The 9,246-nt window shown below is 42.1% G+C and overlaps 1 long non-coding RNA gene across 1 annotated transcript; it reads right to left on the reverse strand.

Moving 5' to 3' along the window:
* Window positions 1-5,301: 5,301 nt before the first annotated feature.
* Window positions 5,302-8,541, reverse strand: LOC310707760. Its single transcript, XR_014526723.1, has 2 exons — window positions 8,218-8,541; window positions 5,302-5,606 (listed from the first exon to the last, which is right to left on the reverse strand). It is a non-coding gene; the product is annotated as an uncharacterized lncRNA (long non-coding RNA).
* Window positions 8,542-9,246: the final 705 nt, after the last annotated feature.

Raw genomic sequence — 9,246 nt, forward strand, 5'->3', positions numbered from 1 at the left:
TATCCTTTCCTCAGAGAGATTCACCCTGTGCCATTCTTTGTCTAGGCCTTTGGCTATTAAATAATATGGTAAATAGGGGGTGGGTGGGAGAGAGAGACTGCTATTATGATTACTTTATTTATTATTATGCTGTGTGTTGCATTTTTATTATTATGCTGTGTAAATTAAGTTTTTAATGTTGTACACTGTCCTAGGATCTTTTGTTTACACACACACACGGACCTTGGTTTTCAAACAGCTTAGTTCTCTAACGTTTTGGCTCCCAAGTGCTGCCAACCCAGAAGTGGCTGTTTCGGTTTGCGAACTATTTTTGGAAGCTGAACATCCAACGTGGCTTCCATGGCTTTCGATTGGCTGCAGGAGCTTGCTGCAGCCAATCAGAAACATTTTGGAAGTTGAATGGACTTCCGGAACAGATTCCATTCAACTTCCAAGGTAAGACTGTATATATGTAGACACAAGGCTGCTGCTGAAAATGACACCTTCAGGTTGAGTTCCCTCTCACCCCACAATATGATACCCTGTATCATGGCATCATTACATTGTGCATTTCCCTGCCTCTGTCAACCGATGATGTAGCGAAATGTATAACTATGTGACTGATTTTACATATTATGAGGCAACTTGCTGTTTCATCCCCTCGGCCCTTACTGCTGCATGAGTGATATAAATAATAGCCATACACACTCCTGATAGTATGTAATTGAATTGGACTGCCATAAGGTCTCTACCAGAGGGACACAGGTGGCGCTGTGGGTTAAACCACAGAGCCTAGGGCTTGCTGATCAGAAGGTCGGCGCTTCGAATCCCCACGACGGGATGAGCTCCCGTTTCTCAGTCCCTGCTGCTGCCAACCTAGCAGTTTGAAAGCACGCCAAAGTGCAAGTAGATAAATAGGTACCGCTCTGGTGGGAAGGTAAACGGCGTTTCCGTGCGCTGCTCTGGTTCGCCAGAAGCGGCTTAGTCATGCTGGCCACATGACCCGGAAGCTGTACGCTGGCTCCCTCGGCCAGTAAAGCGAGATGAGCACCACAATCCGAGTTGGCCACGACTGGACCTAATGGTCAGGGGTCCCTTTACCCTTACCTTTAAGGTCGCTACCATGGATTTAGCAGTGAAAGTGGGTCTTGCGAGAGAACCTGATGAATAGCTTGGACCTGTGAGTGCAGCAGGATTTTTTCCCATCAAATTTGGCTAGCATCCCCCCCCTCCCGACCTCCATTAATATTGCAAGCCATTCTTTGCAATTTTGTCAGTGGTTGGGTACCTTATGTGTACAAGTGGAACTTCCTGGTTGCAAGCCGTAACAGGGCAAAGAGATGCATTCACAAATCTGGACAAATTCTTGGAGCCTAGGTCTTATCACCAGCAGTGAGTCACGATGCCTTTATAGCTCCTCTCTGTCCAGCGGCACGATATCCTTGAATACCAAAAGCTGGAGACGAGCAGCCGGAGATGGTCATTGCTTTTCATGCCCTGCTTGTGAACTCTCTAGGGGCCTCTGGCTGGTTGCTGTTGGAAACAGGGTGTTTGCCTCGCTGGGGATTGGTCAGATCTGGCAAGGCAATACTTTTATTAGAGGACTGAATGCCTTTGGGAGTCTTGTCTGCCCTACCTGACAATAAGAACATTGAGTACACACATCGTTCTGGCTTGTGGCCATAGCAGTCCTGAAAGAGAATAATCCCAAAATAAAATTGTATTATATTCGGAGCAGCAAAGAACCGACCTTACCACTGTGTAATGTGCTGTATGTTTTATTAAAAGGAATTATATTTTCGGCCATAAACCAGAGTGCATACAAGCAGCCAGCTTTCCTTTATGAACCATCAGAGTGTAGTTAGAGAGTGCAATTGGTAAATTTGCACAATTCTTATTTGTTGCCCCTCAATGATTACAGCCTCTTTCCTGTACCGGAGCAATTTTATTAAGCACTTTAGCTATTATGGCAGAGAAATAAATATGTATACTCAATTACTACAGTAATGAGTTGGGGGCACACTTTCTAGCCTTAAAGTGTTTTAATAAAATGAAAATTCATTAGCACTCGAGTAATGACACGCTTCCGACAGTGGCCACTCTAGAAAGCACTGCAAAATGGAAGGAGACAAAGAGGAGACCTGGTTGTTAGGCCAGCATTGTAGCTGCAGGTTTTCTTTAAGCAAAGACGACAAATTGGATGCCCTGTGTATAAGGCATCATTGTTACTTTCTGTGTTACCCCATGGTTTAGTAAGTTGTCTATTTTGAACATTCTTGAGTATCAGTGAAAACCAGAGAGCCACTTCATACGTTGCTAGTGATAGGTGAACATTCCCCAGTGGGGAATAGGCCCTATACATTGGTACCTCCAGTTACGAATTTAATTCATTCTGGAATTCCGTTCTCAACCCAAAACCATTCGTAACACGAGGCACGCTTTCGCTAATAGTGCCTCCTCCTCCTGCTGCACTGCTGGCGCTTGACTTCCGCTCGCATCCCGGGGCAAAGGTCACATCCGGTAGCATCTACTTCCAGGTTAGTGGAGCTTGTAACCCGCAGCATTCGCAAGGGGGACAGTACGCAACACGAGGTTCCACTGTAAATAACAAATTAGGAACATGGTGAGAATAGAGGTCACCTCACTGTCAACCTCTACTGCAAATTGTCCCTGCTTCATCCTCTCTCCCTTCTCAAAGCAACCAGAGATGGTGGGACATCACAAGGAAGGTTTGTGGAACCATAAACTTCAGGTTTGGGTGTTGCTATGAGCATGTATTGGTGCTGGGAAGTCCCCATGCTCCTTAGAGCAGCACCCAGCTCTTAAATCTTGAGTTCTACATTCACTATGAGCCATCTTTTTTCTCCAGAGAAGGTTTGAGATGGAGCGGGGGGCAGGGAGAGGCAGAGGAGTCTTTCATCCAGGAAGGCAAAATAGAGCTATTTTGATGTGGCTTGAACTTTGGCAGGATTGGGACCTGATTGTTAACAAAGCCAGACCGCATTAGGGGTGTCGGATCCATGAAATATGATGTATGAGCACCATTCTTCCAAGCCCCATCTTTTCACCAAAAGTTACATTTTCTAAGGAGATCAAAATGTAAGCCTAAAAACGTAGAAGTATGGGCTTATCCACTAATACCTTTTGCCCCATGCTTTCTAGGGACAGGTCTGTGCTTTTCTGGGCTGTGCCTGAGTACTTTCCCCTCACCTCTCCTCACCACTTTCCCCAGGAAAACACAAACTTTACTGCTGAATCAGAGCAAACAGAAATTTGGGTATTCCATGGATTTCCATTTGCTCTGATTCAGCGGTAAGGAACGGGTTTTCATGGGGAAAGCAACGGCGCCACCACCAAAAAGTGCTTGGACACAGACCTGGAAAGCTTCATTCTGTGCCTAGAAATGTGGAACAAATGTTAGTGTAGATGAGTCCTGTGTGAACGTAACCAACGTTTTCACCCAATGGCACAATATCTCTGACTATATCTGCTTTTCAGAATGTTCTATTTTTATTTATCTCCTTTGCTTTTGAAATTATGGCCAATGAAAAGGAATAACATGCTACTGATTTTTTAATAAAAAAAATCTTATAGATATACTTATCAGAGAGTTTTGACTGGTCGTGGTTGTGCTTGTTCTGAACAGAACTAGGTGTGACGCCAAGTACTGGTTTGCTTCTGCGAATAGGAAGCCGTTCTCTAGCTCTGTCCTTGAAACATGTTCCCATGACATTAATCACATTGTGTGTTTCCCTGCCCACGCTCCCTGGAGGAGTGAGAGAGGGAAAACGCACATTATGTCTTCCAGGAAGTAAACTCTAAAGGGAAAAGGGAACAAGTGAGTATGGAGCTGTTTTTTGAGGGGGGGGGGGAGCGGTCAACATCAATTTTGGGTCCCAGGCATTTCCTCCTAGAGTGCACAACTTGCTGCAGCAGCATAATGTTAAACCTAAATGCGGCATAACAGAAACATAGGAAGCTGTCTCATACAGAGCCAGTCGATTGGTCCACTTAGCTCATTAACTAGCAGCACCTCTCCTATGTTTCAGGCCAGTCCTGCCTAGAGATGCCAGGGCTTGGAATTTGAAACCATGTGCAAATAAAACAGATGTCTCAACCTCTGATCTGTAGCCCTTCCCCATCAGAAGTTAAAACTAGAACAGGCATAGGCAAACTCGGCCCTCCAGATGTTCTTGGACTACAACTCCCATCATCCCTAGCTAACAGGACCAGCGGTCAGGGGTAATGGGAATTGTAGTCCCAAAACATCTGGAGGGCTGAGTTTGCCTATGCCTGATCTAGAGTAATTACCCGTGTCTAAGGGTGTGCATGATGCTAACTGCATGACAACAATTAATGTGCGCGTTTTTGTTATATAAATAGCTCTGCAAGGAAGCAGCCTTGGGACTATGAGGGATGAGGAATTTAATACTCTCATACTGCACCATGGGCCTGACAGGGTGTGTGTGGTGTTTTTTTGTAAAACCCACTGGGAGTGTCCCTTGAAATGAAAATTGAAACTTTGAAGAGGTGTTTTTTTGTCAGGCTTCCTTGTGGCAGAGAGAGAAATTTTAACTTCTCCTCCCCAATCTACCCACTGCCAATGGTCCAGAGACTGCTCAGGCTTTCCTCCGACTGCTATTTGCACAACAACAACAAAATGTATATTAAGAAGGCCAGCTGCACTAGTCATTATTGTTGTTATTGGCCTTTATTGGCATAAGTTTAAACGATAAAATCATACAATCATACAAAGTCATTCAAATACATGAATAATCCAAACACATACAATATATAAAAGACTAGATTGCCACCATTGAATAAATCAGGCAACTTTAGATTTAACTTTCAAGATCCCTGGAATCTACTGGAAGCTTGAAAACAGAGGAAAATTACAGCCAGTTACATGACTTATTACAGCATGAAGTGAGCAGTCAGTTTACATGGTAACAATTATCTCAAGAAATGATGCCAACCTTTTGACACTTTATAAATGCAGAGTTGTTGTTTTCCTGAATCCAACCAGATGAGATGTTTGAAAAGAATAAGAATAAATTTGCAGGATGCAAAGCAAATAATAAAAATTATATACATATATATATATATAGAGAGAGAGAGATGTATAGATTTCCTTCGTAAAAGCTTGCTTATGAAAGCCATGTTTACATTTTGCCCAGCAAAATTGAATAGGAAAGTGCTTAGCATTCATCACTAAAAGCAGTAAAGCTTAGGGCACAGGTCAAACTTGGAGAAGATGGATTCTGAGCCTGGTCTGTTGCTTTGGATCACCACAACCAATAAAGAAGTTAAACACTGCAGAGCTCAAATATAACTTTTTTTGCGTCTTTCTTTATCTGCCTGAAACACTGGGGGCAATCTAGAGTGATATGCTGATGCCTGGGGTCTGCTTGACACCTACAGAGAAATCAATCTGTACAGCCTTCCTAAGAGTACACCATTTTGGTATGCATGCGGCGGATCATGTGACAGAATGCACCTCAGCTTGTTGTTGTTGTTGTAAATATAACTTCATACTCAAATAAAAACTTCAAACGCTCACATCTCATCATGGAATCTTGCTTGTAAAGAGATGCCTAACAGACTTTTTGGTCCTAAGGGAAATGATCCTAAGGAAAACAACAAGGCATTTTTATTAAAGAGGATTCTTGATGGCTGATTAGTTGTTGATACATCATGATGTCAACTATTCTGAAAGATCCAGGATTTCGTGCCAGCAAATTTGGCTGAAGCAGTAGGGTAGTCACAAGTGGGACTACTGTGCTTCAACATATGATAGCTTAAAAGTTTCACATAATATCAGTGATAATACTATGCTGATCCTAAATGAATGTCCACAAATATTCACTAAAATGTTCAGTCTCACAATTCAGATTTTGAATGTCAGGTGTCAAATTCAAGACTGAAACTCCCTTTTTTTTAAAAAAAAAAAGTATGAAAAGCTTTCCTCAAAATGTGAGTGGTTTAGGTTGGTGACATCTCTTGCCTGATTTAGCAACCGTCACATATGAAATCTTATAAGCTGTCTAATACTAAATGTCAAACTCATGCTGGTAGCTTCGAGAACACTGTCCAACCATCTCATCCTCTGTTGTCCCCTCAAAGTACTGGAACCTCAGCTTCACGATCTGTCCTTCCAGTGAGCACTCAGGGCTGATTTCCTTAAGAATGGATAGGTTGTATTCAAATCCATAACATACCATCCATCAAATAACGACTGTGAAATATCAGCTATTAGAACCAACCATTAAAGAACTGATGGACTGACTTGTCCATCTAGCCAATATTCAGGTATCCATACAATCTCTGCCATAGAACGTACGCTTGTGCCATCACTTGCTAGCACATCTGAGCTTTAGCATCTTGGGCCCTCCTTGACTTCAAGCCTTGGTAATCATCTCTAACATCAGCATACCTTGCTGAGCAGCAGTGCCCCTTAAAATAATGGGCCAAGCTGCGAGAGCAATACTCCCTATTGCTTGTTTTATGGCTTTCCCACTGAACTATACATATTGTTCTGCTTTGTGCCATTGTAATTTCCTCTTTTACGGTCTTATTAAAGCAATTCTGTATAAACAGCAGGGCGACTGGGACTCTGCAGCTAGGTAATTTCTTCACTGCAGGGATGTGGTTGCATGTCAGCCCCTCCACATCCGGAAACTTTTTAACCTATCATTCATAACATCAAGCCCTCAGTTGCGCTCCACACTTGCCATTGTCAGAAGGCTCCCTGCCTCAGTGATTTCTTAGCTGCATAACTTTGACAGCCGCACACACTTTTCTTCTTGGCTTGGTCCCTTCATTTTACTGTTAAGTCGGTCTTTCTTTCTGTAGCACCCCATGCTTTAACTCAGCAGTGGATTAATGCATGGGAGACGTCCTTTCCTGAAAAATCAGCACGTGCTGTATTCAAATTTCCCAGGTTTAAAAAAAGGAGAAAGTCAGTTCTTTACCTGCAGCACTTTCTCCTACATTTCTGCTCTGCTGTAGAAGACATCCAGGATTTGTTTCTATGTAGCCAGGCAGAGTTGGAGGAGAGTGAGGTTTTGTGTGGAGGAGATGCAGTGTCAGTAAAATAAATGTTAAAATAAGTTTAATGTTGCCTTCCTTCTCTCCATAAGACTGACAGATTTGACAGCAACATATGCCAATTTGCAACTGCCTTTCTCTGTTAAGTTGTCACCACATGGGGAACTTTTAGCTCCACAATTCAAATGCTCCAGAAACAGGGTTGCAATTTAAAATAAAAATGGTAGAGCTGACCCAAAATTGTGGGTGGAGAAAATGGGGGAAGGGAGAGAAATTTCAGATAAATTTCAGCCTATTTCTGCTTTCATCAAAGAGTTTTGAAGAGATCTTAAGTCTCTCCTAGATGACCTCATGTGCAAAGCCATTCTCCCTTTTCCCATATGTTTTCACAGGGAATGGCTATGCGTGAAAAGTTGTCCGGCTGTTAGTCACTCTTCATGAAAGTGAAAAAAAGCATCGGGAACTGTAAAATTATGCTGGAATGGAGGAAAGAGACTGGGAGTGGATGATCCTTGTCCCCTACCCAGAAATTCAAGTCCTCCTCATAGACACCAGAAAAAGTATAAACCCCCCAAAATTGAGGTTTAATAATTATTTTATTATTTTATTATTTTATTATTTTATTATTTTATTATTTTATTATTTTATTATTTTATTATTTTATTATTTTATTATTTTATTATTTTATTATTTTATTATTTTATTATTTTATTATTTTATTATTTGTAGCCCACCCATCTGTCTGGGTTGCCCGAGTGTAAACCCAGAGAGCACACAACCCTACTTGGGAAACACTTCCAGATTCTCAAGAACCCAATGATGGAGATTTACTTTTTCTGCTCGACTTGCTACAGATTATATGAACCATTGCTAAAAGGGAAGATGGTGCTTGTTCTTTTACAGATGCTCTGCCACAAGAGTAAAACACAAAGAGAACCAGCAAAGAGCAGGAGGGTTCTTTCCCTAGAGTGCATTATGGAGGAGCAACAGAAATAAATGTGTCTACTGAGATTTTTTCTTCAACAACATATACTATATAACATTGCTTTTTTTAACCAATTCTCTTGATCTAGTCTCTTGCTTCATGGTGACTGGCTGGTGGTGGAACTAGGTCATGGAAAGAGGGCAAGCTGCATTGAGATCACATACAAACATATGTTTGGAAATCTCTTAGGTGAACTTTCATATTACCTCAATGCAGGGATTTGAAGACTCTTGCAGATTTCATTCCAGAATGTATTTAAAAGTTTCTCAAGCACACAGGGATTTCCTTAAGTCTCTTAAGATATTCTACCTTCTTCTTTAATTACATTCACAAAGAAGCATTCCACTACTGCTCAGAGAGCATATCGCTCCCACTACTCCAAGAGCCGAAGAGGAAGAGGCTCATATATTCAGACAGCTATCTTTCTTCTTCTGCAGCAGCAGCAGCAGTAGCACAATGGATCTCTTCCTTCTCATTTTCTTCACTGTTTCGTTTTCCCTTGGCCATGAGATTTTGTGCCAGCTGGCCAGAAAGTCAAGCAGGCAGCATCATGAACTGTTGCCAAGCTCCCTGATGATGTCATAATGCCTTGCTCCAGGTTGCCAGGGGACCGGCAATGGATACAGTTGTGCTAAGAAAGTGTTCAAGATTGGCTTACCCTTAGCATCTGGGCAGCCAGTTTTCAGAAGGACAGGGTATTATGATTGATGGTGTCAAAGGCCTTAGGTCAATGAACGCCATATACAGGGGTTGGCTTTGCTCTCTGCATTTTTCTTGAAGCTGTCCATTGTCACCCTAGAAGTTTTGAACCATTTTGGGATGCAGGAAGGGTTGCCTCAGATATTGTAAACCCTCACCGTGATCACTTCCCACCCAGAAACCTATTTCCCCACTGTGGAAGGACGTGTGGATCCAGAATTGGCCTCCACAGTCACTTATGGGCTCACTTTTAAAACCATGTGTATTGAAGACAATCTTACTCCACTACGAGTGATCGCCAAAGTAGAAGATGATCCTTAGCATGCTCCTTGTCAAGTTATGGAAGCAGAAACCCAGAAGGAGAGGTAGAAAAGGTAAATTAAAAAAAAATGCAGCTTCTAGATTTCAGCTAGTTTATAATAATCAGGAAGATCACGGTGCAATTGCAGATTACAAAAAGCAAAACAAAAACCAGAACAAATATTTTAAATGGCAATATTCCTAGATAGCCTTGTCATTTCTATGCTTTGTCATCC

The sequence above is a fragment of the Podarcis liolepis genome, assembly GCF_965112155.1.
Source record: "Podarcis liolepis genome assembly, chromosome: 5".
Classification (NCBI taxonomy): domain Eukaryota; kingdom Metazoa; phylum Chordata; class Lepidosauria; order Squamata; family Lacertidae; genus Podarcis; species Podarcis liolepis.